The sequence below is a fragment of the Schistocerca cancellata genome, chromosome 5 (genome assembly GCF_023864275.1).
Source record: "Schistocerca cancellata isolate TAMUIC-IGC-003103 chromosome 5, iqSchCanc2.1, whole genome shotgun sequence".
NCBI classification, from domain to species: domain Eukaryota; kingdom Metazoa; phylum Arthropoda; class Insecta; order Orthoptera; family Acrididae; genus Schistocerca; species Schistocerca cancellata.
In genome coordinates this window covers 701696012-701723583 of record NC_064630.1, presented here as the reverse complement: position 1 = coordinate 701723583, position 27572 = coordinate 701696012, and the positions used below count along the sequence as shown (strand labels likewise).

Here is a 27572-nt window from a genome sequence, read left to right as displayed (position 1 = left end):
GTCTGACTGCACAACGACTGGACGGGTTTTCACCTTTGTTTCGCCACGTGCTGAAGATACCACAGAACCGAAACGCTCGTGGCCGAGAGTCCGGGGCCATCACAATCTGCCCTCCGCCAGACTCCGATAGATCGCATGCCTCCCCATTCTACACACGGACAGCACGCTCACTGATACTATGAGTATATGAACCGCGCGTGTGTCTGACTAGCAGTCATTCCTCGCCAGGTGACTCTGATGTCGCCTGGATGGGTTTATATCGATAGTAGGTTGGTGGTCATGATGTTCGGGCCGATCAGTGTATATCGGAATGAAGAAAAAATGTTTTTGTCTGTAAATAGTACCAAATTTCTACTACCCATTACAAGTCAAAGATAAATAGGCCTCAAGTTTCTACTACATTTGTATTACAACGATGCAGTTTTTATTGGTTTGTTATGCTCCGCAAATCACTCTGAAGTACATGATGGGGGGAGTAGTGTTGTACCTTGCTTTGACCCTTTACATTCTGTATGGAGCCAAGGACAGACTGCCTCTCTACGCGTTCTGAGCTCTGATCCTCCAGGTTCTCCCGCGACTCAGTCTGTGCAATCATAATGTTCTAGAATCATCGCGGTTTACGTAAATTTATGCAACGGGACTGCACGGAAAAAGGTTTCACTTTCTCGAATTTCATCATATTCGTCGAGATTTACTTTTCCGGCATACTGCTATACCAACAGCGCAACTGTGCATATGTATCATATCAGGTCGTCTTGATGCGGCTCAAGACATTGCTTGGGACTTACGCTCAGGAACTAATAATTTCAGTTAACTGCACGCATCCCTGGTGTGCTTTGCGTACGTAATTAGAAATATTACTCAGGAATTTTGGTTTGTTTCTTTCTATTTGATTTCCAGTAATTACGGAAAAGAGATGATGCCGTCTTGCGGAAAAATAAAATGATGCGCAAATTTGTACTACTACGAGGAGTTGCGTGGAGAAAAGTAATCATGATCATCGGTCATCCATCCATCACCAACAGTCATCCACGGCTGGATGAAGGCTTCCTCTAGACTTAAGTAGACATTCCTGTCGCTCCTGCTTGTCTTTGATGTCATCTACTCACCTTCTATTATGTTGCTCCGGTTTTTTTTCTTATCATTGGGCTTTGAGAGGTGGTCTTTAGCGAAATATATAGCAGGTACTAAATAAAATTTTCCGGAAATGCACTTTAATAAGAGCTCCGGATATTTCGAAGCTTATTGTGAGTTGTTTGAGAACCTTGCGAACATTAGATACCGAATTTAGTTACACCGAATGCCGAGTGAATGCTCGGTACGTTTCCAGCAAACCCACAGAAAAGGTAATCAGATGAAGTCTTAAGTCCTTTCACTCCAGTAATAATAATAAAAAACGAAATATTTGACAACACAACCAATCTAAATCCCTTACGCGACATAAATATTAGGTTTTTTATATGAATGATGCCTATATCTCTGTTTACGTACAAAAGTAACCAATAATTTTAAAGTTACGTCCATTCTCTGCGTAATACACCACTCCTGTTTCCAGATATCGTTGCAACAGCTCGCGATACTTAAAATAATGGCAGGGCACGAAATACGCGTTCCCTTTTTAGAAAGTGGCAGCTTATATTACTCAAGCGATCTTACGTCTCTCTCGGGCGGGTTTATCAGACAGTGGTGTGATTAAAAAAAAATCTGACCTGAATCGTAAACATTTTTCCTCGCTACATGCAAAATTCCGCCTGACAGATTAAAGATTCTTGTTACGGGTTGTTTACAACATGACTGCCGAAATAACACGAATCTTGACTGCTGAATTGATAATCACCAGCCATCTATCCACAATCTTCAAAAACACACAAGAGTTGGTAACTTGGAGTCAGGGAAGCAATATCAATTGTGTTGATTCTACCTCCGATCTCCGAATAAAGCAACAGACGCTAAGAAAAAAAATATTCCTGAGGTAAGCCCTTGCCGTCACTGCAAAAAAGTGAAAAAAAAAAAGTTTAAGCTGTACTTAGCCTGAACGTTGATCTGAGGATCAGTGCTTCGCTAGAGGACCTTTCGGATTGAGGTATCCAGTTAGGGAACACGACTTACGCTTTAGTGTGGACGCCAAATCACGGTACGTCTTGACACCTTTCATGCAAACAAATCATTGCTAGAGGCGAAAGAAGCGATAAGTGACAGAAAGAAACGTAAGGGTACACCGTGAACATTTTGGTTTGTAGCATGAACTTAACAACTAAGAAACCGCGCCACACGTGGTACGAAAGAAAATTTATACACTGTTGTCTCTCGTTGCTGTACTTAAAGATGTTCGGTTGTTACTGCGATAACCATTGCTAAAACGATAGTGTCGTACTAATATTCCTCTATATATGTTAATAATAATCTCAACAAGCGTGTTTCCACAGAATTTCAGCGCGTTTCAAAATGAGGGAGCACAGCAATCAGTCCTCCTTTACTTTCAGGCTTTATTAAAGCAAATCTAGGTTTCGGCTAGTGTCAGCCATTTCAAAGCACTGTTTCGTGGTTTCAACACATGCACTAGTACGTCTGTCCCGTGTTGTTCGGGTTTCTGTCACAGTCCATTCAAGACTACTAGCCTTGAATGAACTGTAACACAAATATTTTGAAAGTTATATCAGAGGTGTTGAGAGCCTTCCACATTCCTAATGGAAGGTAACTTGACTCTCGTGGTCGTACGTCTTACAGTGAATCTCACGATGTAAGTGTGTCGGCAAACATTTTTGTGCAAAAAAAAAAAAAAAAAAAAAAATCGCGTAAAAACACGAGAGAGTAAATTGCAGAAGGGTGTGGAAAACAGCGTGTATAATTAAAACAGGAAAACAAAACTCACTGAAGGCGCACAACTTAACGAAAAACATGACATGCTGTTTAACGATAAAATGGCATAAAGACAAGCCGACCTGTACAAATCCATATGACACAGTAGTTTCAGAAATGGACACCCGCTGAAGATAACTAATAGGTGTCGAAACATGTTTGACTAAAACAGAAAAGCACACACTTCTTTTGCATAAAACGGAGTTTCAAAACCCAAATACAATGTTGAACGTTATCACACGTTAGCACACTTGCGTAATTCCGTATGTTTCGTAATTCTTTTTTACCAAAATCCCTCAGTGTTCAAATAAACAGGAAGCCAGAAGAATTTATCCTCATGAAGTAATGAGTTCTATCGACAGGAGATGTCAAATTGATTCCACATTTTTAGATTTCCAGAAGGCTTCTGACACGGTTCCTCACAGGCAGTTTCTAACCAAATTGTGTGCCTAAGGAGTATCGTCTCAGCTTGTGCGATTGGATTCTTGATTTTCTGTCAAAGGTCACAGTTCTTAGTAGTGACGGAAATTCTTCAAATAAAACAGAAGTAATATCTGCGTTCCCCAATGAAGTGTTAGTAGTCCCCCTGCTGTTCCTGATCTACATAAACAATTTAGGTGACAATTGGAGCAGCCCTCTTACATTGTTTGCATAGATCGTGTCATTTACCGTCTACTAAAGTCATCAGAGGACCAAAATCAGTTTGCAAAATGATTTGGACAAGATCTGTACATTGCGGAAAGTGGCAGTTAACTCTAAATAATGAAATGTGTGAAGTCTTCTCCATGCCGCTAAATTTCGGTTACACGATAAATTCCACAAATCTAAAGGTTGTGAATTCCACTAAATACTTAGGTGTTACAATTACGAATAACTTGAATTTGAGCGATCACGTAGATAATGATATGGGGAAGGCAAACGAAGGATTGTTATTTACTGGCAGAATACTTAAAAGATGCTACAGGTATGCTTTACAGACTGCAAACACTATGCTCGTCCAGTTTCTGCTATAGTATTGCTGCGGTTGTGGGATCCACACCAGGTAGAATCGACAGAGGACATCGAAATAGTTCAAAAGAAGGGCACCTTGTTTTCTGCTTTTGCGAAATAGGAGGGAGAATGCCACGGATTTTATACGCGAATTGGGGTGGCAATCATTGAAACAAAGGTGTTTTTCGTTGCAGCAGGATCTTCTCACCACCTTTCTCTCCGAACAAGAAAATATTTTGTTGGCGCTCACCTACCTAGGGCGAAATGACTGTCGGAATAAAATACGAGAAATCGGCGCTCGCACGGTAAGATTTAAGTGTTCGTTTTTCCTGCGCGCTGTTCGACAATGGAACGGTAGAGAAACAGCTTGGAGGTTGTTAGATGAACCCTCTGCCAGGCACTTAATTATGAATTGTAGAACAATAATGTACAATTGTACATGTAAATGATAAATACCTAAACTATGGAATAATGGCAATAAAATGTGCCGGGTTACGGTGTAAAGTTTGTTCTTACTGATTTGTACGACATGCTTCTCTGGCTAACACAGCGCTCAGTCTGTGAGCTAGTTTTAGCAGGCCTTTTGAAGCGGAATATCGTCTCTAGTAGCTTTCCAAGACATTCTAATTTTCTTTCGCTCTCTCTATATCCATTGATTTTTCTCGAGACGCAGTTCAGAAACGCCATCGGTGATCAGTGAAAGACGAGCTAAGGTGGTTTTTGAAGTACAGTAATTACGAACCCCTTGTTGCCTGCCGTGAGATGCGAACGCAACAGATGGCGCAAGCCGTATTGTAAGTCTGCTGTACTCAGCTTCCACATAGCATCTTTATCTGCCGAGTCACTGTGATGCGGCGGCCGGCAGATGACATGGCGTTAACTGGAGAGGGCTATCTCTCTGGTATTTCAACCTCTGCTTGTGTTTAAAGCTCGGGAAAAGTGAGCACGCTGCGATGTGTTAAGTACGAAAACGATTTTTACGTCTCTCACACTCTGTCTTCTATTACACAGCATCCATCTAACGTGACCCCGGTCACGCGATGCAAATTTTTAACGCTCTACTACTGTGGGACAAGACTAATCGTGGTATGTCCGGAAAAAATTATTTGTACATAGATTCTTGAGTTTGTGTATCGCCTTTTCTCCTCTACAATACGGGATGAGATGAATTCGTGTCTTCGTCTGGTCATCATAAAATTGATTTTCCGTTGTTTCCCAAAATCACTGCTCACGCTCCTCAACGGAGCCGCAATCAATTATCTTTCCTACCTTTCTCATGCTAGCCTGCTAGTCCACCTATAATCTCTGCGTCTTCAACTTTGCACCATGAATAGTTCGAGAAATGATACTGATAACAGGGAAACGTTTTTTCGCAAGCATCCGTATTTGTCGCGGTGCTAACACCTGTTCCCGTCAGATCACCGAAGTTGAGCGCTGTCGGGCTGGGCTAGCACTTGGATGGGTGACCATCCGGTCTGGCGGGCGCTGTTGGCAAGCGGGGTGCACTCAGCCCTTGAGGCAAAATGAGGAGCTACTTGATTGAGAAGTAGCAGCTGCGGTCTCGTAATCTGACATACGGCTGGGAGAGCCCCTCCATAACCGCATCCAGTGACGCCTGCGGTTGAGGATGACACGGCGGTCGGTCGGTAACGTAGGGCCTTCATGGCCTGTTCGGACGGAGTTTAAGAAGGTATTCGGTGGAAAGGTTTATGGTTCAATGTTCTTGATGCGGTGTTTAGTCCGAAGATGAGTTTGGTGCAGCTGTCCATGCTACTCTATCCCGGAAAAGCCTCTTCTGTGCTGCATAACTAAAACAGCCTACATCCTTTTGAGCCTGCTTACTGTATTCAACACTTGGCCTTCATCTACAGTCTCTCCTCCCCTCCCCCCCCCCCCCCAAAAAAACTCCCATCTGTAGAACCACGCCTCAAAAGCTTCTTTTCTCTTGTCTGAACTGCTTACTTTCACATTTCACTTCCCTAGAAAAGACTTTATAATACGTAAAGCTATACTGATAAGATTTCTGTTTTCAATAGTGCTTTTCTTGATGTTGCAAGTCTACATTTTATAGCTTATCTGCTTCGTCCATCATCAGTTATTTTACTAACCAAATAGCACTTTTGGTGTGTCATTTCCTAATCTAATTCCTTCGCCATCGCGTGGTTTCATTAAACTACGTATCATTAGCCTTGGTTTACTTTTTTTCATGTTGGTGTTATAACTCTCTTCAAAATACTATCCATTTGTTCAACTGCTCTTCCAAGTTCTTTGCCGTCTCTGACAGAACTACAGTGGCATCGCCAAACTTCAAAGTTTTTATTTTCTCTCGCTGAACTTTAATTCCTTATCAAATTTTTGTTCGGTTTTCCTTTATTGCTTGCTGAATATTCAGACTAACATCGGAGGTACGCAGCAATGTTGTCTCACTCCAATTCTCGACTGTCGCGTCCTTTCCATGTCTCTCGACTCTGTAGTCAGCTTTCTGTAAAAGTCGTAGATAACTTTTGCGTCCTGTGTTTTGTTCTTGCTACCTTCAGAATTCCGTTGAGTGTATTTCAGTCAACTTTGTCAAAAGCTTCCCCTAAATCTAAAAATCCGTTAAACGTAGTGAGTGAATAGTTGCTGAAAACTGTGTCCTTGCTGACAGCACGACATAGAGAGTAGCACAGCCACGTGTTCGGGTTCGGTAGTAAACTGATTAAATTATTAAATGGAAATTGCAATGTTAAGTAACTCGCTGCAGTTCCATGTCACATAGTAACTGCGCCATTATACTGCCATAACGCCAGTTACGCCATCATTCGCAGCCGGTTCGAAGAGAAATACAAACAAGACTTCGTCTTATAGCTTGCTAACGATGAAATCAAACGAGCGTCGTTAATATATGTGAGAATTGTCAGAAGTCCGCCACCTGTCACAATCAGCTTGCTGTGTGCCACAACTATAATAGTGTGCAGAGATCTCTCTCTTCCGAGAAACGCTTACCCATAAATTCTTGGCAGTTACAGTTGCGCTGCGAGTAACAAAGAAGTCTCACGTATTACAGGAATTATGACTCCTCAGTAGATGATTAAGATGTCTACAGTTTACAGGGCCGACATAGACAATCTTAACATCATAAGATTTTTTATTTTTTTTTATTAGCCGGAGTGGGAAACGTAGAAAAAGACAGCAGCTACAAGCTGGATTTCTCGTGATGTGATTTTGGTTGTATAAAATTGCGCGAAAAAATTCAAGACTGTACAGGAATGCAGCTTTCCTCTGAAATGTGGTTTCTACAGATGCTTCTTTCAGAGCAGCGGTTTCGTGAGTTTGGAAGAGAATGGTTGTCCGTAGTTGACGAGCCATGTGGACGTCTTGCAACACTAGCCTGTGAGAAATCATAGATGATGCGAAAAAAAAAATATTCCAAAAGACCCACATAAAGTATTTGTAACTTGAGGAGGAGGGCGTAAGTTGTAAATTGACTGGACCACGATTCATTATACATCAACATTTATGTTTCTCTAAACAATGTAATTGTGACGTGCCTCACTGACTGTATCTCAGAAAATTACATGGGTGAACTGGTGTTGCCCCATGCTGGAACGTCCGCAGCTCGTGGTCTAGGGCTAGCGTTGCTGCCTCTGGATCACGGGGTCCTGGGTTAGATTCCCGGCCGGGTTGGGAATTTTCTCTGTCTCGGGACTGGGTGTTTGTGTTGTCCCCTCCCCCCCCCCCCCCCCGCTCCAAAAGGTGAAAATGAGCTAGTGGGATGCAAAGGAAATTCAAGTGTAAACAGGAGAAGATTCTGTATAACGTCCCGTAGACGTCGTGATCATTAGAGACGGAGTACAAGATCGGATTGTGTCAAGGATGGGGAACGAAATCGGCGGTGCCCTTTGAAAGGAACCATCCCTCCATTTACCTGGAATGATTTAGGGAAGTCACTGAAAACCTAAATCTGGATGGCCGGCAGCGGGTTTGAACCGTCGTCCTCCCGAATGCGAATCCGGTGTGCCAGACATTCACGCTTCGCTGTCGACTCCACACTGTTCTACTTCCAAAAACAGGGGATAGTTACCGCTGCCTTGCAACTGCCGCCTCACCGTCCGTATTTACTTGACCTACTACTCAGTTAACCTGTTGTTTTCGCCCCCTTTGAAAAAAGTAAAAAATCTGACAGGAGTCTCTTTTTGATTGAAGGTGCTGTAACATTGTACAGCATTACATTCAACGAGGTGCCCTGGAAAGGCAGTTCCAATTAGACTCTCCTCATACTTTGATGGAACACCTTGTTTACTTTTAAAGTTAATAAAAGATAAAGAAAACGAGAAATTGTTTTATTCAGTGATTACTTAAATTTAAATCATAACTAATGACACAAAAATATAACAATATTTAAAAAGTAATTAATGTCGTCAAAATGTCTAGAAAGAAACGTCATGTTAAGTTTTTCATGGAGCACGTATTCAGTTCCCGTGGAACACCAGCGTTCCACGAAACACAGTTTGGGAAATCCTGAACTAGAGAAATCAGGAAACTAGAGGCGCGGCAGGTTTGTCAATAAGTGTGTCTGGGGTAACCACAACGTGGTGGATCCCCGCTTTCCCCATCTGGCCGCCCACGGAACGGTTTTCCGTTAACCGTTCTCGGAATAGTGTTTCATCTTCTGCAGCTGTGTAGTGAACATAGAGACCAGATCCGACATCAGGATGAAGAAATAACAAAACTGTGAAATGATGCTCTTCCGTAGCACTTCAGATTCTCTGCACCGTCGTCTTCCTTTGTTTGCTTGCTTGTTTGTTTTTTCGTTCTTTTTTTTCTGTCAATTGCTTCACTGCTGCGGATTTAAAGTTGACTGAAGTAGATAGTGCGAACATAGGTAAAAACATTTCGTTCCTTGCTTCCTGGTTTGGTTTAACTTCTTCGTGATATGATTTGTTTTTTTCGTACTGAACTTCTGCAGGTGAAGAGCTTTTGAAAAGAGTCTGCCCATTTCGAGCCACACGCGTTTTGCGTACTTTTATAGGTTTTCTCAGAATTATTCCATTACTTTCAAAGGCGCTGGTGACTGGGAAGTCTCAAACATTCAATAACGCAAATCGCAATTTTTTTGTTTATTTGTACAGATCGGACAACTTTACTTAACGAAATGTATTGTCTTGGTTGTGACTGTTTACTGTTAGGATGAGAGGATATATATATATAAGAGAGAGAGAGAGAAAGGGGGGGGGGGGGCAATTGGACCGCCAGGAATACCACCTTCAACTAAAGGACGGATGGCCATCAACTGTGTTACATATCCTCACTATCTCGATACACTGTAGATGGGTTTCTGATGATTATGAACTGCACGGAGTGTAGCATCAACCGTCCTCAGCTTGCATGCCGTTTACTTGTTATCAGTTCCTTCCGCCACCTAGATTCGAACCTGCGAGCTCCGACTGAGGTGCAACAATTTGTACATCATGTCTTCGTGAGCTCCTCTACGGAGACAAAAGCCTCAGATGAAGAAAGCCGGAGTCTCATCTGTAGTACGAAGCACATTTACTTCAAAACTGTGAATATACAAAATATAATTCTAAGGCAGACTGTTGTTTGTAAAAAGAGTTTCCTTATGATCCTCTAGTGATACAGGCACTGTGATAAATAGGTTGTATTGCCGAACGGGAACGTACAGGGGGGGGGGGGGGGGGGGGGGCGCGGCATGCGGGTCATTAGCAGAGCAGCCTCTCCTCCGGCACCCAGTCCCCACCTTCCAAAGAAAATAGTCCAGTAAAATCGCTTATTGAAAGATGATCAGGTGCTGGTGGAAGTAAAGCTGGGAAAACAAGTCGTGAATCGTGCTTGGATAGCTCAGTTGCCCGCGAAAGGGAAGCGTATAAGTCTCCAACTTTTTCAGTTAACTTTGGTAGAATAAATGACTTCTATAATTTACTTGCTATATTTAACACTTTTTTTTCGGTTCGTTGTTGATCGTTGTGTTTGGTCGTTGCGGACGTCACGTGACATCCATTCAAGTTAGTTGTTCATCGTTTCACTCAGTTTTTTATTACAGAGGCCAACCAGTTCTCTGACCGAACACGCTGAGCTACCGTGCCGGCTGAACACTGGATACTTCCCATTTTCTTGCTCTCTCTGGACGGCCACTGTCCATGAAGAATCTTTCAGGCAGGTAAAGGCGCCAATTGACGGGCTAACCGCGCCAGCAACAAGTCTACACGATGCGGAAGTCCACAGGAGGAACCGGGATACCACAGGATACTGACTAGGCCGACTGACTTCCTGAAATTCGAGAATGACAAAGACCCAGCATACTTACATGCACGCATAGCCGTAGTCTTCGGGCCTGTGTTCACAGTTAGAGCACTAAGTGAAATATAATGGTGAATACACACTTGGATTTTGTATCCTGTAAGTTTTGGCGTTGTCAAAGTTTAGAGAGTTTGTTGTTGTAGTTTTTGATTCAGTTGCATGATACATGTACTCCTCAAAGTTTCTGATAATTGCAGTTAAAACACTTTTTTCCTGTCGACTGCAATTTCTGGTAAGTTACTGTAAAGATCTACGGTACAAGGTGAGTCAAAAAGAAAGAACGGATTTCAGTTGTTGAAATACAATGCGCATGTCACTGGATAGAAGAAGGTTTACGATTTAAAGGTCCCTATTTCTTGAATCGACAGCTTCAACAACTGGGTTCCTGAGCTGCCGTAGGCGGGCCTAAAACTCTGTTATGCACCCCCCACAGGAAAAAAGTCGCAAGGTTTGAGGTCTGGTGACCTGTTCCAATCCACAGTTGTGGAATGGTATTATTATAAGAATCGCTACACCTCAAGGTGAAAGTGTTATGCATAAAAATGAAATCATTGGAATCTTAGTGCAGTTGAGGAAACAACCAGCCTTGCAGCATGTGTGGGTATGACATTCCTGTCACAGTTTCCACCGCAAAAAAAAGAAAGGCCCATAAACTTTGTGAGCACAAAATGCACGCAGCTCTAATGAGTCCCTCTCATTTTAGACGACGACGCCAGGATTTTGTTATCTCCAAATTCTTACATTATGGCGTTATGCGATAGATAAAATGTATATTCGTCCGAAAAGACGAGTTGTTCAGTAAAAAATGCTCTGCCATATCCTGGAGAACTGAATTGTACTACGTTATGGTCGCCGGGAGGGAATTGCTGCAGTAATGTTTAATATGCCGACGTAGTTTCAGAACTCGCCACACCGTTGTTTGAGGGAGTTGAAGTTCCTGGCCAGCCCGTCTTGAGGACTTGAGAGGCCTCCTTGTCAACACACCTCGGATGCGCTCGACGTTTTCATCAGACGTGCGTGACCGGCCAGTACTCTTCCTCAACCAGCTTCCAAGAATTCTGTATGCCAGACATAGATCTGCTTTTAGTCTTGCTGAATTGACGGCGGATTGCACGTTGCACTTGAACAATGGACTGACTTCGCGAAAGTACCAACACACACAATGATATCTATTGTGGTGTAGTCGCATTGTTGCTACAAATAACAGCGTAGTTGTGTCAAAACTTTGAACATTCCTCTCTGCCGTGACGTACGCAACGTGTTCCTGTCTTTCTTAGTTTGTCACCCGGCGTAATACTGAGTGCTGAAGCGGTTATCCATTCCCACTTTCAGGTTGTCTAACGACTTCCAGGACAACAAAAAATTTATTTTCGGTATTTCAAATAATTATTGATGAAATTAATTTAAAATGCTGCCATGATCTACTCAAGAGGTATAATTTCAGGCTGAAGGTTTAACACTTTAGAAACTGTGTATGTATTGAGGCAATGTAATTCGCAGCGCGCCAATTACCCGAAATTCGTCCAGCACTTGGCGATGAGAGTACATGGCTGCTAACATCAAACATATCTTCAAACCTTTTGGAAGCTTTTTCTCGCTGAAACATAAAACAATGAAACACAAAATAATGAAAGGGAAAAAAGTCTATCACTTACATGTTCGCTGTTCATGCGATAAAACTTCAGGATCAGATATAACGTTTTAATATGCAGTTTATTTGCTTCTAAATCTATTAGACACCCGTTTTGCAGACAATTTCCTCATACACCACCGACCTACAAAATTATATCTCGGTACGATACATAAACCGATTATTTAAAGCAGCGAAAATTACCAGTATGTACCTAGTATGATGTCAACAAATTATAAATTATTTTTATAATATTGCGACATTTTATATATCACCACCTGAGAAACCGACCATTGCCCGTCTATTCATTTGCCAATGGCATCTGCTTCGCGTCTCTACGACGCGATTTTTTGAACATCTGTATGGCAACACCTCTTAATAGCTCTTTAGACCGATATTCTTGCGTACAGTCGTTCGCGCTTAGCAGCTGAAAGCTGTCAAAAGTGCTGCCAGGTGCCACAGATATCCATAAGCCGACTCCACTGTAGGAGTGTCTTCAAGTAGTAAAGAACAAATGCATTACAACTTAATCCACGATGCGATACTTTTTCACGCATCTCAGTGTTTAAAACGTAATATCTCTTGAAGTATATGTCGTACGATGATATATTTGTGTAGTTACATTCAGTGGCAAACGTGGATGCTGCCTGTGAAATACACTGAGGTCACAAAAGTCGTGGGATAACTATATGGACATATACAGGTGACCGCAGCAACGCTCTACACCAGGTATAGAAGGGCAGTGAAATGGTGGAGCTGTCATTTGTATTCAGGTGATTAACGTAAAAAGGTTTCCGACGTGATTGTGGCCACACGACGATGATTAACTGTCTTCGAACACGGTATGGTAGTTGGAGCTACACGCAGGGGACAGTCCATTTCGGAAATAGTTACAGAATTCAATATTCCATAAAAGACAGTGCAAAGAGTGTGCCGAGAACACCGAATTTCAGGCATTCTCTCACCACACACAACACAGTGGCCGACGGTCGTCAGTAACGACCGAGAGCAAAGGCATTAGTGGAGAGTTGTCGGTGCTAACAGACAAGAAACACTGCTTGAAATAACCGCAGAAATCAGTGTGGGGCGTACGACGAACGTATTCGTTAGGACATTTGTCGTTAATGGGCTACAGCGGCGGACGACCAACGCGAGTAACTATGCTAACAGCACGACATCGCTTGCAGTGTCTCTCCTAGGCTCCTGACGATATAGGTTTGACCCTAGACGGCTGGAAAACCCTGGCCTGCCCAGATAAATCCCGATTTTATTTGATAATAGCTGACGTTTGGGTTCGAGAGCAGCTCAGACCCCACGAATCTATGGACCCAAGTTGTCAACGAGGCACTGTGCAAGCTGGGAGTGGCTGCGTAATGACATGTGCTGTGTTTACATGGAATGGAATGGGTCGTCTGGGCCAACTGAACCGATCTTTGACTGGAAATGGTTACGTTAGGCTACTTGGAATCCATTTGCAGTCATTCTTGGACTTCATGTTCACAAACAACGATGGAATTTTTGTGTATGGCAATGCAGCATGTCACCTGGCAAGAATTGTTAGCGATTGGTTTGAAGAACATTCTGGACAGTTCGAGGGAATGGTTTGACCACCCAGATTGCCTCATATGAATCCCTTCGGACATTTATAGGACATACTCAAGAGGTCAGTTAGTGTACAAATTGCCGCAACGGAAACACTTTCGCTATTCTGGACGGCTGTAGAGGCAGCATGGCTCCGTATTTCTGGAGGGAACTTGCAACGACTTGAGTCCATGCCACGTCGAATTTCTGCGCTACACCGGGCAAAAGGAGGTCCGACACGATATTACGAGGTATCCCATGACTTCGGTATATGTTGCCAATAAAGCTAGTAGTGAAGAAGTAATGAATTTAAACGTCGTGCATAATGCGGCAGTTTTTTCACGCATCCAATTGTTTATGACGTCGTATGACTTAAGCTGTGGAGAAGAGAAATTTGTGGCACAACTTGACTAGAAGAAGGGATTGGTTGGTAGGACATGTTCTGAGGCATCAACGGATCACCAATTTAGTATTGGAAGGCAGCGTGGAGGGTAAAAATCGTAGAGGGAGACCAAGAGATCAATACACTAAGCAGATTCCGAAGGATGTAGGTTGCAGTAGGTACTGGGAGATGAAGAAGCTTGCACGGATAGAGTAGCATGGAGAGCTGCATCAAACCAGTCTCTGGACTGAAGACCACAATAACAACAACAATATGACTTAAGCTATGATAGGTGTTTCTTTGCCCCCCCCCCCCCCCCCGCGCGCACGCACCCACACACGCAGAGAGAGAGAGTTCTGTCTAGTAGTAAGGGATATGTCTAGCAACTTTGTTGAAGTCGATCCAGTAGCAGTAGTTCAGGAGGAGGTTTGGAACATCGCAGGCATGGATGCATGTATGTATGTATGTATGTATGTATATGTGTATGTGTGTGTGTGTAATAAGTCATCTGCGTCTCATTGAAAGTTGAATTTGAGAGAGGGGGAGGGAGGGGCGGAAGAAGGGAGGGAAGGAGGAAGAGACCGTAACTTGCTGTAAGCTATTTCACAACTGAATCCCGGATTCGTGCCTGTTGCAGAACAAAAGAAAGCAGCGTGAGAGGTCTTCGACGCGTTTGTATAGCGATCAACGCGGAAATGTGTACCGAATGGCAACACACGCGTACTGCACGATACAGGAAAAAACGCACCTTCGAGGACATTGCGGAAGAACTAGAGTTTCCGCTCAGGCATTGGCGACCGGAGAAACCTACCAGGAATCGCAGACGGGCCGTAGCGTGACAGGAAACCTGGAGCAGTGCGAAAGAAGCGCTGCCCACGCGAGGCGAGGCGTGCGCAAGTCTGCTTGCGTCGCCTGCTGGAAGCCCCTTCTGCAAACACTGCTGGCGGACGTCGCCGCCTGTGGCGTCAGCGGCGAGGCCTTGGCGCCAGCCGCGCAACCGGTGCGAACCGGACAACTGCCAGGCTCCGACCGCGGAAGAACCTGCGCGGCATGTGCGACAAACCGACACCGTCTAGCGTGGTGCAGGCAGAATCTATGATAGATGTAGACTATCGCGAGAAACCCTACCTACAAAGTTTCGAGAACGGTCTTTAAATGATGACTCTAGGAATGGACAATATAACTCCCTAAATATCGCTCCCGTAGGATCGTGACGTGAATGGAACGGGGAAGAAACCTAATTGGTATAGTGGGGATTACCGTCCTCCATGCACTTCACATTGGTATGCAGAGTGTAGAAGTAGATGTTTGGAATGCCAATATAGTCCATTCTTAGAGTCACCATTTAAGACCGTTCTCGAAATTCTGTAGGAAGGGTTTCTCGCGATAGTCTACATATATCTTTAAGAGTCTGCCTGTTCACCTTCTTCAGTATCTCTGCCACGCTCCCACGGATCTAATAAAACTGTGACCATTCGTTCCGCCATTACCTGTATACGTTCAATAACCCTATTAGTCCTATGTGGTACTTGTCCCACGCACTTGAGTAATATTCTAGGACGGGATTGTAGAGAGACACCAATAGACGAAGACACTCAGCAGGTTCAAAAGGATGTAGGTTCCACCAGATGATCGCAGATGAAGAGGCTTCAAGAGGCTAGACTACATGCAAAACTGCATTTCACCAGTGTTAAGACGAAAACACCAGTAGCAGCTGATGGTGACTGGTTTTTTTTTTGTCCATTTTGCTTATGTACTACAAAGAAGTTTAATAAGGTACAAAGATAAACGTTTCCGGTGGTCGGTTGTCCAGGCTTAAAATGTCTTGGATCACTGGAAGTTAATTTGTTACGTCATTTTGTGGACAAGTCGTCGGCAATAGCAGCTCTACCAGGATCATGCAGTTCTCATAACAATGTTCTCGTTCACGCCCTGTTATTACGACACATACACCGAGGTAACAAGTCACGTGATACCTCGCAATATTATGTCTGACCTTCTTTCGCCCGCTGTAGTGCAGCAAATCGACTTGCTGCTCAACAAGTCGCTCGAAGTCCAGTGCAGAAATACTGAACCGTGTTGCCTCTATAGCCGTCCGTAATTGGGAAGGTACAGTCGGTGCAGGATTTTGTGCACGAACTGCCCTATCGATCATGTCCCAAAAATGTTCGATGGGTTTCTTATTGGAAGATCTGAGTGGCCAAATCATTCGCTCGAACTGTCAAGAGCCGAGCGAGGTGGCGCAGTGGCTAGCACACTGGACTCGCATTCTGGAGGACGACAGTTCAATCCCGCGTCCGGCCAGCCTGATTTCGGTTTTCCATGATTTCTCTAAATCGCTCCAGGCAAATGCCAGGATGGTTCCTTTGAAAGGGCACGGCCGACTTCCCTTCCCATCCTTCCCTAATCCAACGAGACCGATGACCTCGCTGCTTGGTCTCCTACCCCCAAACAACTCAATTCGAACTGTCAGGAATGTTCTTCAAACCAATAACGAACAATTGTGGCTCGGTGACATAGTGCATTCATCCGTAAAAATTCTATCGTTGTTTGGAAGCGTTAGGACCATGAATGGCTGAAAATGGTCTCAAAGTATCCGAACATTACGATTTCCCGTCAGTGATCCATGTAAACACAGCCCACATCATTATGGAACAATCGTCAGTTTGCACAATGCCTTGTTGACAACTTGGGTCCATGGCTTCGTGGGGCCTAAGCCACTCTCGAACCCTACCATCAGCTCGTACCAACTGAAATCTGGAATCATCTGACCAGGCGACGGTTATCCATTCGTCCAGGGTCCAAGCGATATGGTCACCAGCCCAGGAAAGGCAATGCAGGCGATGTCGTGCTGTGAGTAAAGGAATCCGCGACTGTCGTCTGCTGTCACAGCCCATTAACGCCAAACTTTGGCGCACTGTCCTAACGGATATGTTCCTCTTATGCCCCAAATTGATTTCTGTGGTTATTTCGCGCAACGTGCTTCTGTTAGCACTGAAAACTCTACGCAAACGCTGCAGCTCTAGGTCCTTAAGAGAAGGCTGTCTAAAACTGCGTTGCCCATGGTGAGAGGCAACACCTAAAATTTGGTATTCTCGGCACACTCTTCACACTGTGGATCTCGGAATGTTGAATTCCCTAACGATTTCCGAAATGACTGTCGTAAGCTTCTAGCTCCAACTACTACTCCGCCTTCAGAGTCTGTTAATTCCCCTCGTGCAGCCATAATCACGTCGCAAACCTTTTCACATGAATCACCTGAATACAAATGACAGCTCAGCCAATAAACTACCCTTTGTACCTTGTGCACGCGATACTACCGCCATCTGCATGTGCGCATATTGCTATACCACAACTTTTCTCACTTCAATGTAATAAACTGTGAAGACGCTTGATTCCAGTTTTCCTCTCGTTAGAGGTGACAATCGCCTTTATTGCACTCTCTTCTACCTCGATTGTGTTTAACGGACAGTTTTTGGCAAGCTCTGTTGGTCTCACGAAAATGTAATTCTAGAAGACTTTAGTAGTGAGATCGTGCGATGTGGGACACTGGTGAAGAAATTGGACTCTTTCAGGTGGAGCAGCGCTCAAATTAAAGGTCAGACTTCAACGATTCAGATTTCCTGTGGCTTGTAAGGCAAGTGCTAGATTGGGTCCCTTGGACAAAACGTGACTAATTTCTTGCCTAAATGCCCTAATGGGGCTAAAACTCTCTTAATTTTTCAGCTGTCGTCACGGATGCACTAATTAGGCTGGTACCGACAATTCGCTATCAGTGGAAGTTGGTTACGATTGTCGAAGTAGCGGGGAATATGGCACCTGCGAAATTGTACAATAATTTGACGAGTGGTGCTGGACGTGTAATCTGATGCAGGAAAAGAAATGCTGTAAAGTGCAGTGTGAAAAGAGGCGCACAAATATTAAGATTGATCTTGGTAAGATTTCAGAGTGGTACAAAGATTAGCAGTGAGAAAGATTAACATTAGCAGTGAGAAAGATTAACATTAGCAGTGAGAAAGATTAACATTAGCAGTGAGAAAGATTAACATTAGCAGTGAGAAAGATTAACATTAGCAGTGAGAAAGATTAACATTAGCAGTGAGAAAGATTAACATTAGCAGTGAGAAAGATTAACATTAGCAGTGAGAAAGATTAACATTAGCAGTGAGAAAGATTAACATTAGCAGTGAGAAAGATTAACATTAGCAGTGAGAAAGATTAACATTAAGAAATGTAAAACTGTGCACTTCACAAAAGAAGAAAAAGAAATGTGGTTCCTAAAGACTGCCGTATCAACGAGTCACAAATGGAATCTTTCACGTCATACAAGTAGCTAGGTGTAACATTTCGTAGGGATATGAAACTGAAGAATCACTCTTGACTCAGTTGTAGATAAAGCAGATGATAGACTTTAGCTTCCTGGCGAATACTAGGGAAATGCAATCAGTCTACAAAGAATATTGCTTACAAGTAACTCATGCCACTCATCCTACAGTATTAAAGTATTTGGGACTCGTGCCAAATAGTGCTTCCAGGGATTACTGAACGCATACAGAGAAGGGCAGTGCCAATGGACGACGGTTAAGGTTCGTGTTACCCGCGAGAGATTGTTAGAGATGCTGAAGAAACTGAAGTGGTAGACCCTTGAAAGAATATGCAAACTATCCAGAGAAATTTTACGATCGTTGTTTCGTTCAGAGCTGTGCTGGATTTGATCCAGATTAACGGTACTGAGATTAGGAGAAGAGCAAGCTGACGTTGAGTTGGGTTGTTTGAGGAAGGAGACCAGACAGCGAGGTCATCGGTCTCATCGGATTAGGGAAGGACGGGGAAGGAAGTCGGCCGTGCCCTTTGAAAGGAACCATCCCGGCATTTGCCTGGAGCGATTTAAGGAAATCACGGAAAACCTAAATCAGGATGGCCGGACGCGGGATCTGTGCTGGACATCATCAGATGTGCATTAGCGGAACGAGGAGCACCTCCTAAGACGTCCAGCGCAGCTCTGATCGAAACACTAGGAACGGAAAAGTTTTAGGGACCACAGGAGAGACGCCAGCATCTAAGACGTCCTGTAGTCGAAAACCTTCATGGTATATCCAGATAAAACCTACTTTCAAAGTTTCAAGAACCAGCTGTAAATGAAGGATTTAAGAATATATTACAAGCCCATACGTATCTCTCGCGTAGGGATCGTGAGGGCGCGCATTTGAGTCATTCTTCCCGCACAAGGAACGAGAAGCAGCCTGTATAACGAGTCCAGAAAAAAGTACTCCCTGCCATGCACTTCAGTGATTTCCACAGAATGGATGTAAGAGGGTCAGTCAAAAAGTAATGACTCCTGTTTTTCTTTTATCTGTAAAGAATTTCAAATGCAACTACGTAATTGAAAACCACATCATTAAAGATTAACTTATGACCTTTCAGTAAAATCTCTGCCCATTTCCACAGTTTTGGACCATCTTGTAAAAAGGGGCACGTGTTCCACTGTGCCAAATTGCACTATCTTGCTTCCGAAGCCATCGACAAACGGACGTTTTTCTACGGCCTTCTGATTTTCAAAGTGAATCACGCGATGAGCTGTTATTAGTGGCCCGAACAGATGGATGTCTGTTGGTGACAGATCAGGGCTGTATGAGGAGGAGGCAAAACTTCCAATTTTTACAGTATCTTCAGTGGTGTGACGTCTGATGTGTGGTCTTGTACTGTCTTGCAAAGGAACATCCGCCATAGCTGCTGTTGGGCGAACTGAAGACGTATTTTCAGCTGTTTGAGGGTTCTGACTTAATGGACAGAATTTATTGCGCATCTCTGATCCAAGAAATGATCCATAATCACACACTGAGAGTTGAGTGGGGCCATAGCAGTCGCCGCCTACCGCGCCTCATTTCGTCAACCAGCGTTGTTTTCAGCTTCGTTACAGCGACGAAGCCGTCGTCCAACAGTGCTAATATCCACCCTTGCAGCACAGTATATATTTTTCAGTCTTTCACGAATGCAGATGGGCGTTTCACCTTCTTCGTTCAAGAATACTACTACATAATGCAGGTTAATACGAACATCGATGCCAGCTATTTTGCAAGCGGCTTCAGTACTGGTATCTCTTGACACAGTTACTACTACAGTGGACTGGAGAAGCAGCATTATGGAATAGCACCAAATTCAAAATTTTCACTTAAAGGTTATTTAAGGAGAAAAAAATAGGACGCATTGTCTTTTGACCGACTCTCGTAGTAGACATGGGAGGGCATTACCAAGAAAGTACGGCGCCAATAGACGGAATAGTTATTGCCAGGTCATGGTTTTAATCCTCTGTACAATCGCGTCATAAGCTGAATGCGAACGAAATCGCTAAAAGGGAACCTCGGAAAAGTGTGCTCGCATACCGTTGGGTACACCTCCCATAGTGAAGCCCTTGAGCACAGCACGACCCTGGGGCTGAACCGTGTTCAGATAGCGTTAAGTACTTCAACAGCTGTATGTCATACCACTGCAGAGTTACATATTCGATGAAACCTCAGGACTGTGAAAGTATCTCTGTAATGCAGGACGATTTACCAGTAACCCTTGCCATTAAAGTTGGGCGAGCGTCTCTAAAATGGTTCAAATGGTTCTAAGCAATATGAGACTTAACATCTGAGGTCATCAATCCCGTAGACTTAGAACTACTTAAACCGAACTAACTTGAGGATATCACACACATCCAAGCCCGAGGCAGGATTCGAACCTGCGACCGTAGCAGCCGCGTGGTTTCGGACAGAAGTGCCTAGCGAGCGTCTCTGCAAAGTTTCCTGCACAACGGGCAAACTTCACACACATTGCGCTACTCTTCACATTCATACATAGTCACTCCATTTTGTTGGACACGCGCCGTAGTATGAGCTGTTCTCGTGGGTTGGAGACACTGAAGTTTTACTAATCGTTCAGACGTCTTTGGTATAGAAGCTATTATTTCTCTGAATGCCGCCAGTATGGTGACGGAGCAATGAAAGGTGGTGCTGTCGCACACGCGTCAGCCGCGGGTTGGCTCCAGGCAGCCTGCCCCGTGTGGCCGTACGGGACCCCGCGCAGGTGCCTCACCAGCTGTGGCGAGCACGGCAAGGTGCGGCGCTGAGCGGATGATGCAACTCTGCAGCGAATGTGCTCAGACGCCGGGCCCGACCAGGTGGCTCGGTCACCACGGCCCCGCCTCTGATAAAGCGCGTGTGGCGGCGCCGCTATCGCCGGCGGCATCTGACATGACTGCCGCTCCGGTGTGACGCTCCTCGCATCACTAGACGTTGAGGCTGAAGCGCTGAGCCCGACCCACGCTAGACCTCAACGGAATGGAACGTCAGGTGACCTCACCGTCAAATTGTGTTGGGTTCACCCTAGACAGTGTGTCAACTCGACGTCACTTCACTTAGCCCAGCACCGAACGGCGGAAGTCAGGCTTGAGAACCGTCTGTGGTACAAAAAGGCGGAATCTAGTGAAAAATTGCTTGAGAATATTTTACTCTTCAAGGAAAATTTGTTATAACACTTGCGCATCATAAATTTTGTGTCAAGCCGTATACTGATTTTATGCATGGAATATTGTCCTTTATTGCTCGTATTTGAACCAGCCCGCCAGGGTAGCCGAACGCGCTGCTTCCAGGACTCGGGTAGGCGCGCCGGCCCCGGATCGAATCCGCCCGGCGGTGTGCCGGCCAGCCTGGATGTGGTTTTTAGGCGGTTTTCCACATCCTGCTCGGTTAATACCGGGCTGGTCCCCACGTTGCGCCTCAGTTACATGCGTCGCAGACATTTGAAACACGTCCGCACTGTTTCACGATTTACACTAGATGCAGGCAGTTGGGGTTCACTGATTCCGTCCTGGGAGTACGGGGTGGCGGCAGGAAGGGCATCCAGCCATCCCTAAAAACTAACAATGCCAAATCCGTTGTAACCACGCCGACTCTGCGATCGCTGCGGGACTACGGCGTAAGCGAAAGAAAGAATTGCTCGTATTTGAAACCGCTTGGTTAACCGCATGTGTTGACGCGATCGCTTCCGGAACGGGGAGGTATGCCGGCCCCGCATCGAATCCGCCCGGCAAATTAACGACGAGAGGGTCGGTGTGCCAGCAAGTTTGGATGTGTTTTTTAGGCTGTTTCTCACATCGCGCTAGGTGAATACCGGGCTGTTACCCATGTCACTCTCAGATATACGCTACGCCACATTTAGAACACTTGTTTACTCTGTACTACTACTGTCCTGTGGGGTGAATAGAAGGCTTTGGTCTCCTTTAAAATCTCTCAGCAGCAGCATTTGCATGTAACAGCCATGGTGGTTCAGCCAAAAACAGCATGATCTCCCCATTTCAGCTTGTGTTCTAATAAAGTCATTTTATGTTGCAGAAAAGAGTAAAATACTTTTGTTTCGGTATTAAAGTGGAACGACCGCATGAAGCTAGTTATATACTGAAGAGCCAAATAAACTGGTACACTGCCTAATAGCATGTAACGGCCCCCGCGAGACCGCAGAAGTGCCGCAGCACGACGTGTCATGGACTCGACTAATGTCTAAAGTTGTGCTCGAAGGAATTGACACCATGAATCCTGCAGAGCTGTCCACAAATCCGTAAGAGCACGAGGGGGTGGAGATCTCTTCTGAACAGCATGTTGCAAGGCATCCCAGATATGCTCAATAATATTCATGTCTGGGGAGTTTGGTGGCCAGCGGAAGTGTTTAAACTCTGAACAGTGTTCCTGGAGCCACTCCGTAGCAATTCTGGGCGTGTGAGGTGTCGCACTATATACTAGAATTGCCCAAGTCCGTCGGAATGCACAGTGGACATGAATGGACGCAGGTGATCAAAGAGAATACTTCCGTCGTGTCACCTGTCAGTCGTATCTAGACAAATCAGAGACCCCATATCACTCAAACTACACACGCCCCACACCATTACAAAGCCCCCACCAGCTTCAACTATCTCCTGCTGACATTCAGGGTCATGAAGTTGTCTCCGTACCCGAACACGTCCGTCTGCTCGATACAATTTGAAACGAGACTCGTCCGACAAGGCAATGTGTTTCCAGTCATAAACAGCCCAGTGTCTGTGTTGACAGGCCCAGGCGAGGCCTAAAGCTTTGTGTCCTGCAGACATCAAGGATACACGAGTGGGCCTTCTGTTCCGAAAGCCCATACAGATGACGTTTCGTTGAATGATTCGCACATGACGCTTGTTGATAACCCAGCATTGCAATTTGCGGAAAGGGGGTGAACTTCTGTCACGTCGAACGATTCTCTTCAGTCGTCGTTGGTACCGTTCTTGCAACATCTTTTTCCAGCCGGAACGATGTCGGAGATTTTGTGCTTTACCGGATTCCTGATATTCACGGTACACTCGTGAAATGGTCGTACAGGAAAATCCACACTTCATCGCTACCTCGGAGATAATGTGTCCCATCGCTCGTGCGCCAACAGCACGTTCAAACTCACGTAAATCTTGATAACCTGCCATGGTAGCAGCAGAAACAGATCTAACAGCTGCACCAAACACTTGTCGTATACAGACGTTGCCGACCGCAGCGCCGTATTCTGTCTGTTCACGTATCTCTGCATTTGAATACGCATGCCTATACTAGTTTCTTTGGCGCTCCAGTGTAGAAAGAGCAGTTGCCAGACAGATCGGAAGAATTCTAAAGAAAGCTAGAGCGTTAGGGAGAAGCGCATAAGGCTCCAGTTGCAGGCGGTACAGGTGAGACAATCTGCATCGTGCAGAAGTTTACTGTTCCGAGAACATACCTACGTAGAGGAGTCAGGTAGTACAGTACTTCACCCTACATAAATTTCGCGCAGTATCCACCACGGGAAAATTTGAACAGTTAGAGCTCATACGGAAGTTTACAGATAGTCGTCTTTCCCACAAAGCTCATTCGCGAGTGGGACAAGAAAACAAGGGGGTGGTGGGTGGTGTCATATGGTACCGATAGTACCCTCCGCCACACTCTGTAAGGTGGCTTGCGGATTATGGGTGTACAGCTAGAATGTCTAACGCATTTTACGCCCGTTGTGGGCTGTAGTATGATGAGGCGTGCGGATCCAATTCGACGATGTGTTCTCGGGTTCTGAGACTTGCTCACACACAAGATTTCTTTTGGAATCTTGTCAAAGTCAAACCTAACACACCGGAGACGGTACTCCCAGAAACTTTACATATACATGAAATGTATGTGTAAAGGTTAGCCAAAGCAATTTAAGGCGACCACTCACATAAGGCGGGAAATCCGCGTTAAAGGTCTAGGTCCGACACCAATTTTCACTGTCTTCGTTCCATTATACAGCTGATAGTTATTCGTACTCGCAATTGCGAATACATCTCACATATTTCATTGCGGCTGTAATCGTCGCAGAGCGAACAAGAGTGCATGTCCGAAGGAGTATCGGCCTTCTTACCACAGACACCGCTGTATCGTATCTTCACCTGTTCGTCGGAGTTAATGACTGATCCTTTTGATAACACATACACGAAAAAGACACCACACTACCCCGAAAGACTGTCGTCATGACTTTGCCAGAGCAGGTAGCAGCCTTGAATTTCTTCTTCTTTGGTGACTGCGGATGCTACTCCAGTGACTGCCAATTTGTTTTCGGCTCGAGGTGATGCACCGAGGTTTCGTAACCTGTAACGATGCGTGAGAGAGAGAGAGATCTTTCCATTGGCCTCAAACTGTTCCAGCATTTCAGATAAGACGCCTTTTATTTGAAAGTTATGGTCCGTTATGGGGATTCATGGAATCCATCTTGAACACACCTTTGAGTATGCAAGTGTCTAATGCCCACCGACAGCTGTAGAGAAAATGGTAGATTTGTGGTCTTTCGGTCTGTATGAGTAGTAGCATCCGCGAAATTCATCTTGTCCGGAGCAATAGCAGCGACAAGACGTCCCGAAAATGTCCCATCATGGAGCTTATTCTTCACTTCGTGACGCTTTAAGTCTCTTTATACACAGTCGTTTATGGTAGTTCTCAAAGACTTCTTTTTCCACAACCAGAATCCAGTTACAGCATATTGCTCGTAACGAGTACCTCGTGTAGACGCCATTTTGATGGTACACTATAGCTCGGAATTTTTCCAAACTTCGAATACACGCAAAAGAAACAAGAGAATTGAATTATCTGGACCAAATGTACAGGGGCAAGCGATATTCTGCTACATCTAAATACATTGCCCGCGAGGTACTATACAGTGCATGACGGAGGCTACTTCGTAACAATATCAAAGTTTTCCTGCCCTATTCCATTCTCTTGTGGAACGAGGGAAAATATCTGTACGTATATCCCTCAATACGCTCACAAATCTTTCTACGTTATTCCCATGGTCCCTACACACGACGTATGTGATGAAGCAGCAGAACTGTCACATAGCCATCCTCGAATATTGACTTTCAAATTTGCCTAAAAGGGTAACCCTTTGCCTTGCTTTCAGGTATTGCAATTTTAAGTTTCCTGAGCAGCTCCTTCGCTTACTCGTATGGACAGAACAGATGTGCTCTGGTCCTAACTCTGGAGCGTTAGTCTCGAACTGATTGCCTTCAATGCGATTACTTTGTAGACGCGCTGCGCATTTGCCATAATACTTTCATTCTCCTCCCTCCCTACTCTTTTCCGTGTCCGCCCCATTTCGTATCAATTCTTGACGTTACTCAATATGTGTGTATCATGGGACGAGCTCTAAACATTACTCACTGCTCTTCTAATCTGATACTATTGGCATTTTTCTCTTTGCTATGAACGTTGTCTTCCATTTGTCCTCATTTAAAGAGAGTTGTTTTTCATTACATCTAATTGAAATATAGACGCAGCGTACATGTACGTTTGATAGCAGGCTTCAGACACTTCAACAACCATCATGTGATCGCGTTTTTTGCTAGTCCGTTCGTAACTCGCAACTATGTGGTATTAAACGCCTACACCCTGTTAATTCCAAAAAGTCTCCGGCCTGCAAGGGCGACCTGGTTGTTCTCCGTGCACGGTAACTGTTGTCTTCGTTGAACTTAGACGCCTACAGACATATTTTTCTGCAGTGGTATGAAAGACCTACTGGTCCACACATGCTGTATTCTACGTATGTCAATGAGTCTCTCTCCCTTGCTAATTGAGAAAAGGTAACTATACATTTCCCTCCCTCGATGCAAGCTTCCTTTATAACCACATATCACTAGTTTCTAATTATGAGTCACTGGCACAATGAAACGATTCTCCTTACAATCTACAGTAAAAATATCTCTCACCTGCATTTCGAAGTAGATTTTAACGCATGGCGTTATGTTTTGTTTTCTATTTCCCGTCCCCCCACCCTCTTCCTTCTCCTCCTCCTCCTCCTTTCCATTCCGTATGTTCACGGAATGGGGAGACAGTTCCTACCAAGATATGATCGTAAATCTTTCGTTCGAATTTTTAAGGTTGAACGTGAAGAAGTCTTGACTGATAGAGAGAACAAAATCTTCGAAACAAGTAAGGAGCAGAGCGTTCTCTATAAACGGCGATGATGTTAATCTCAGAAAACTGTGTGTCAGATATAAACGGGGACAAGTACTGCGATAAGCACCAATCTTATCATGTCCTCTGATTTATTTGCAAGAGACGACCTTTGGGTGGTACCGCTCACATTGTAAGTCTCCTTTTCTGTCCCCTAGCCTTCCTGATGTGTGATGCACACGCACACGAGAGAGAGAGAGAGAGAGAGAGAGAGAGAGAGAGAGAGAGAGAGAGATAAGTTACTGTTTTGGAAGGGTAGACGATGGTGGGATGGAAGGAGAAAGAGTGAGAGTGTGTGTGTGTGTGTGTGTTTAAACATTACACAGATTCCATTAGCAACATAGCTAAAATGAAAAAAAAAGTAGTGATTATTACCGCATTAGGAAGTGAATCATAGGTACGTATCGTGCTGCTGTTGTTGTTTAACGAAACTACGTGTCTAAGCATGTTAGCAAAGTTGATTTAACGTCTTGTCTGGGAACAATTCGAACCATGGAGTAGTTGGGAGCAGCACATGTGCACCCAAACCTGAAAGGTGCAGCAAAACTTTGGTCAGTCTCCCATGGGACCGTAAGGTTTTACAGAAACCACATGCGCTGTTCCAGTTCTTTGAGCAGAACCAATCTGTGATGGAAATTTCATATCTCAGAAACCGAGGTGAAAAATGTCACAAAAATTTCGACTCGACGTTATGAAAAACCAACAGAAAATTCCTTGCATGTTAGATGACTTCTTGGATGTCGTTAAAAATACGTTTGGTAAAGCAATTCCGTTTTATGAAAGGTAAGCTTCTGCATACGTTCTATCACTGAACGTAGTATACTCGCTCAACAACTTGGAGTATTTTGCATTGAAAGAAAATTTCGTAGTCTTATTTCTGAGTGAAGAGGTACTCATCTTCCGAAAGCATAGTGCTGTATTAAAAACTTTATAAACTCAGTTTAATGGTGAACTTCAACGTTGTTTTCAGTTTTCAGAGACTATACTGACACATCCGAACTAAGACGTGATTATGTTGCATTCAGTTTCTGACAAGTAGCAAACCATTAAAAATCAGCTAAAGTTACAAAATGCCTTCAATTCGATCTCTAAGTGCACGCGAATGGCGTGATGTTCGGCACTCCAGTTCAGTGAAGTAAAACAAAGTTTGTTATTTTAAAATCCGTCGTCTTCCAAAACTAGTACGGTACTTCATGTTAAAGGTTTATATTCCAGACTAACGTTAGTCTGGAACTAGATTCTTTCGTGACCTGTAAACCTTCGCAGCACTTACACTTATTGTGAGTGCTTCTTCCTCCGATTACATCTCCAGCGCACAGAAACAAACGGAGCT

At 44.4% G+C, this 27572-nt stretch overlaps 1 protein-coding gene across 9 annotated transcripts in view; it reads left to right on the top strand.

Moving 5' to 3' along the window:
- Positions 1 to 27572, top strand: part of LOC126187976 (hexokinase type 2) — a 424860-nt gene that overhangs the window by 362044 nt on the left and 35244 nt on the right. The window lies entirely within an intron of this gene.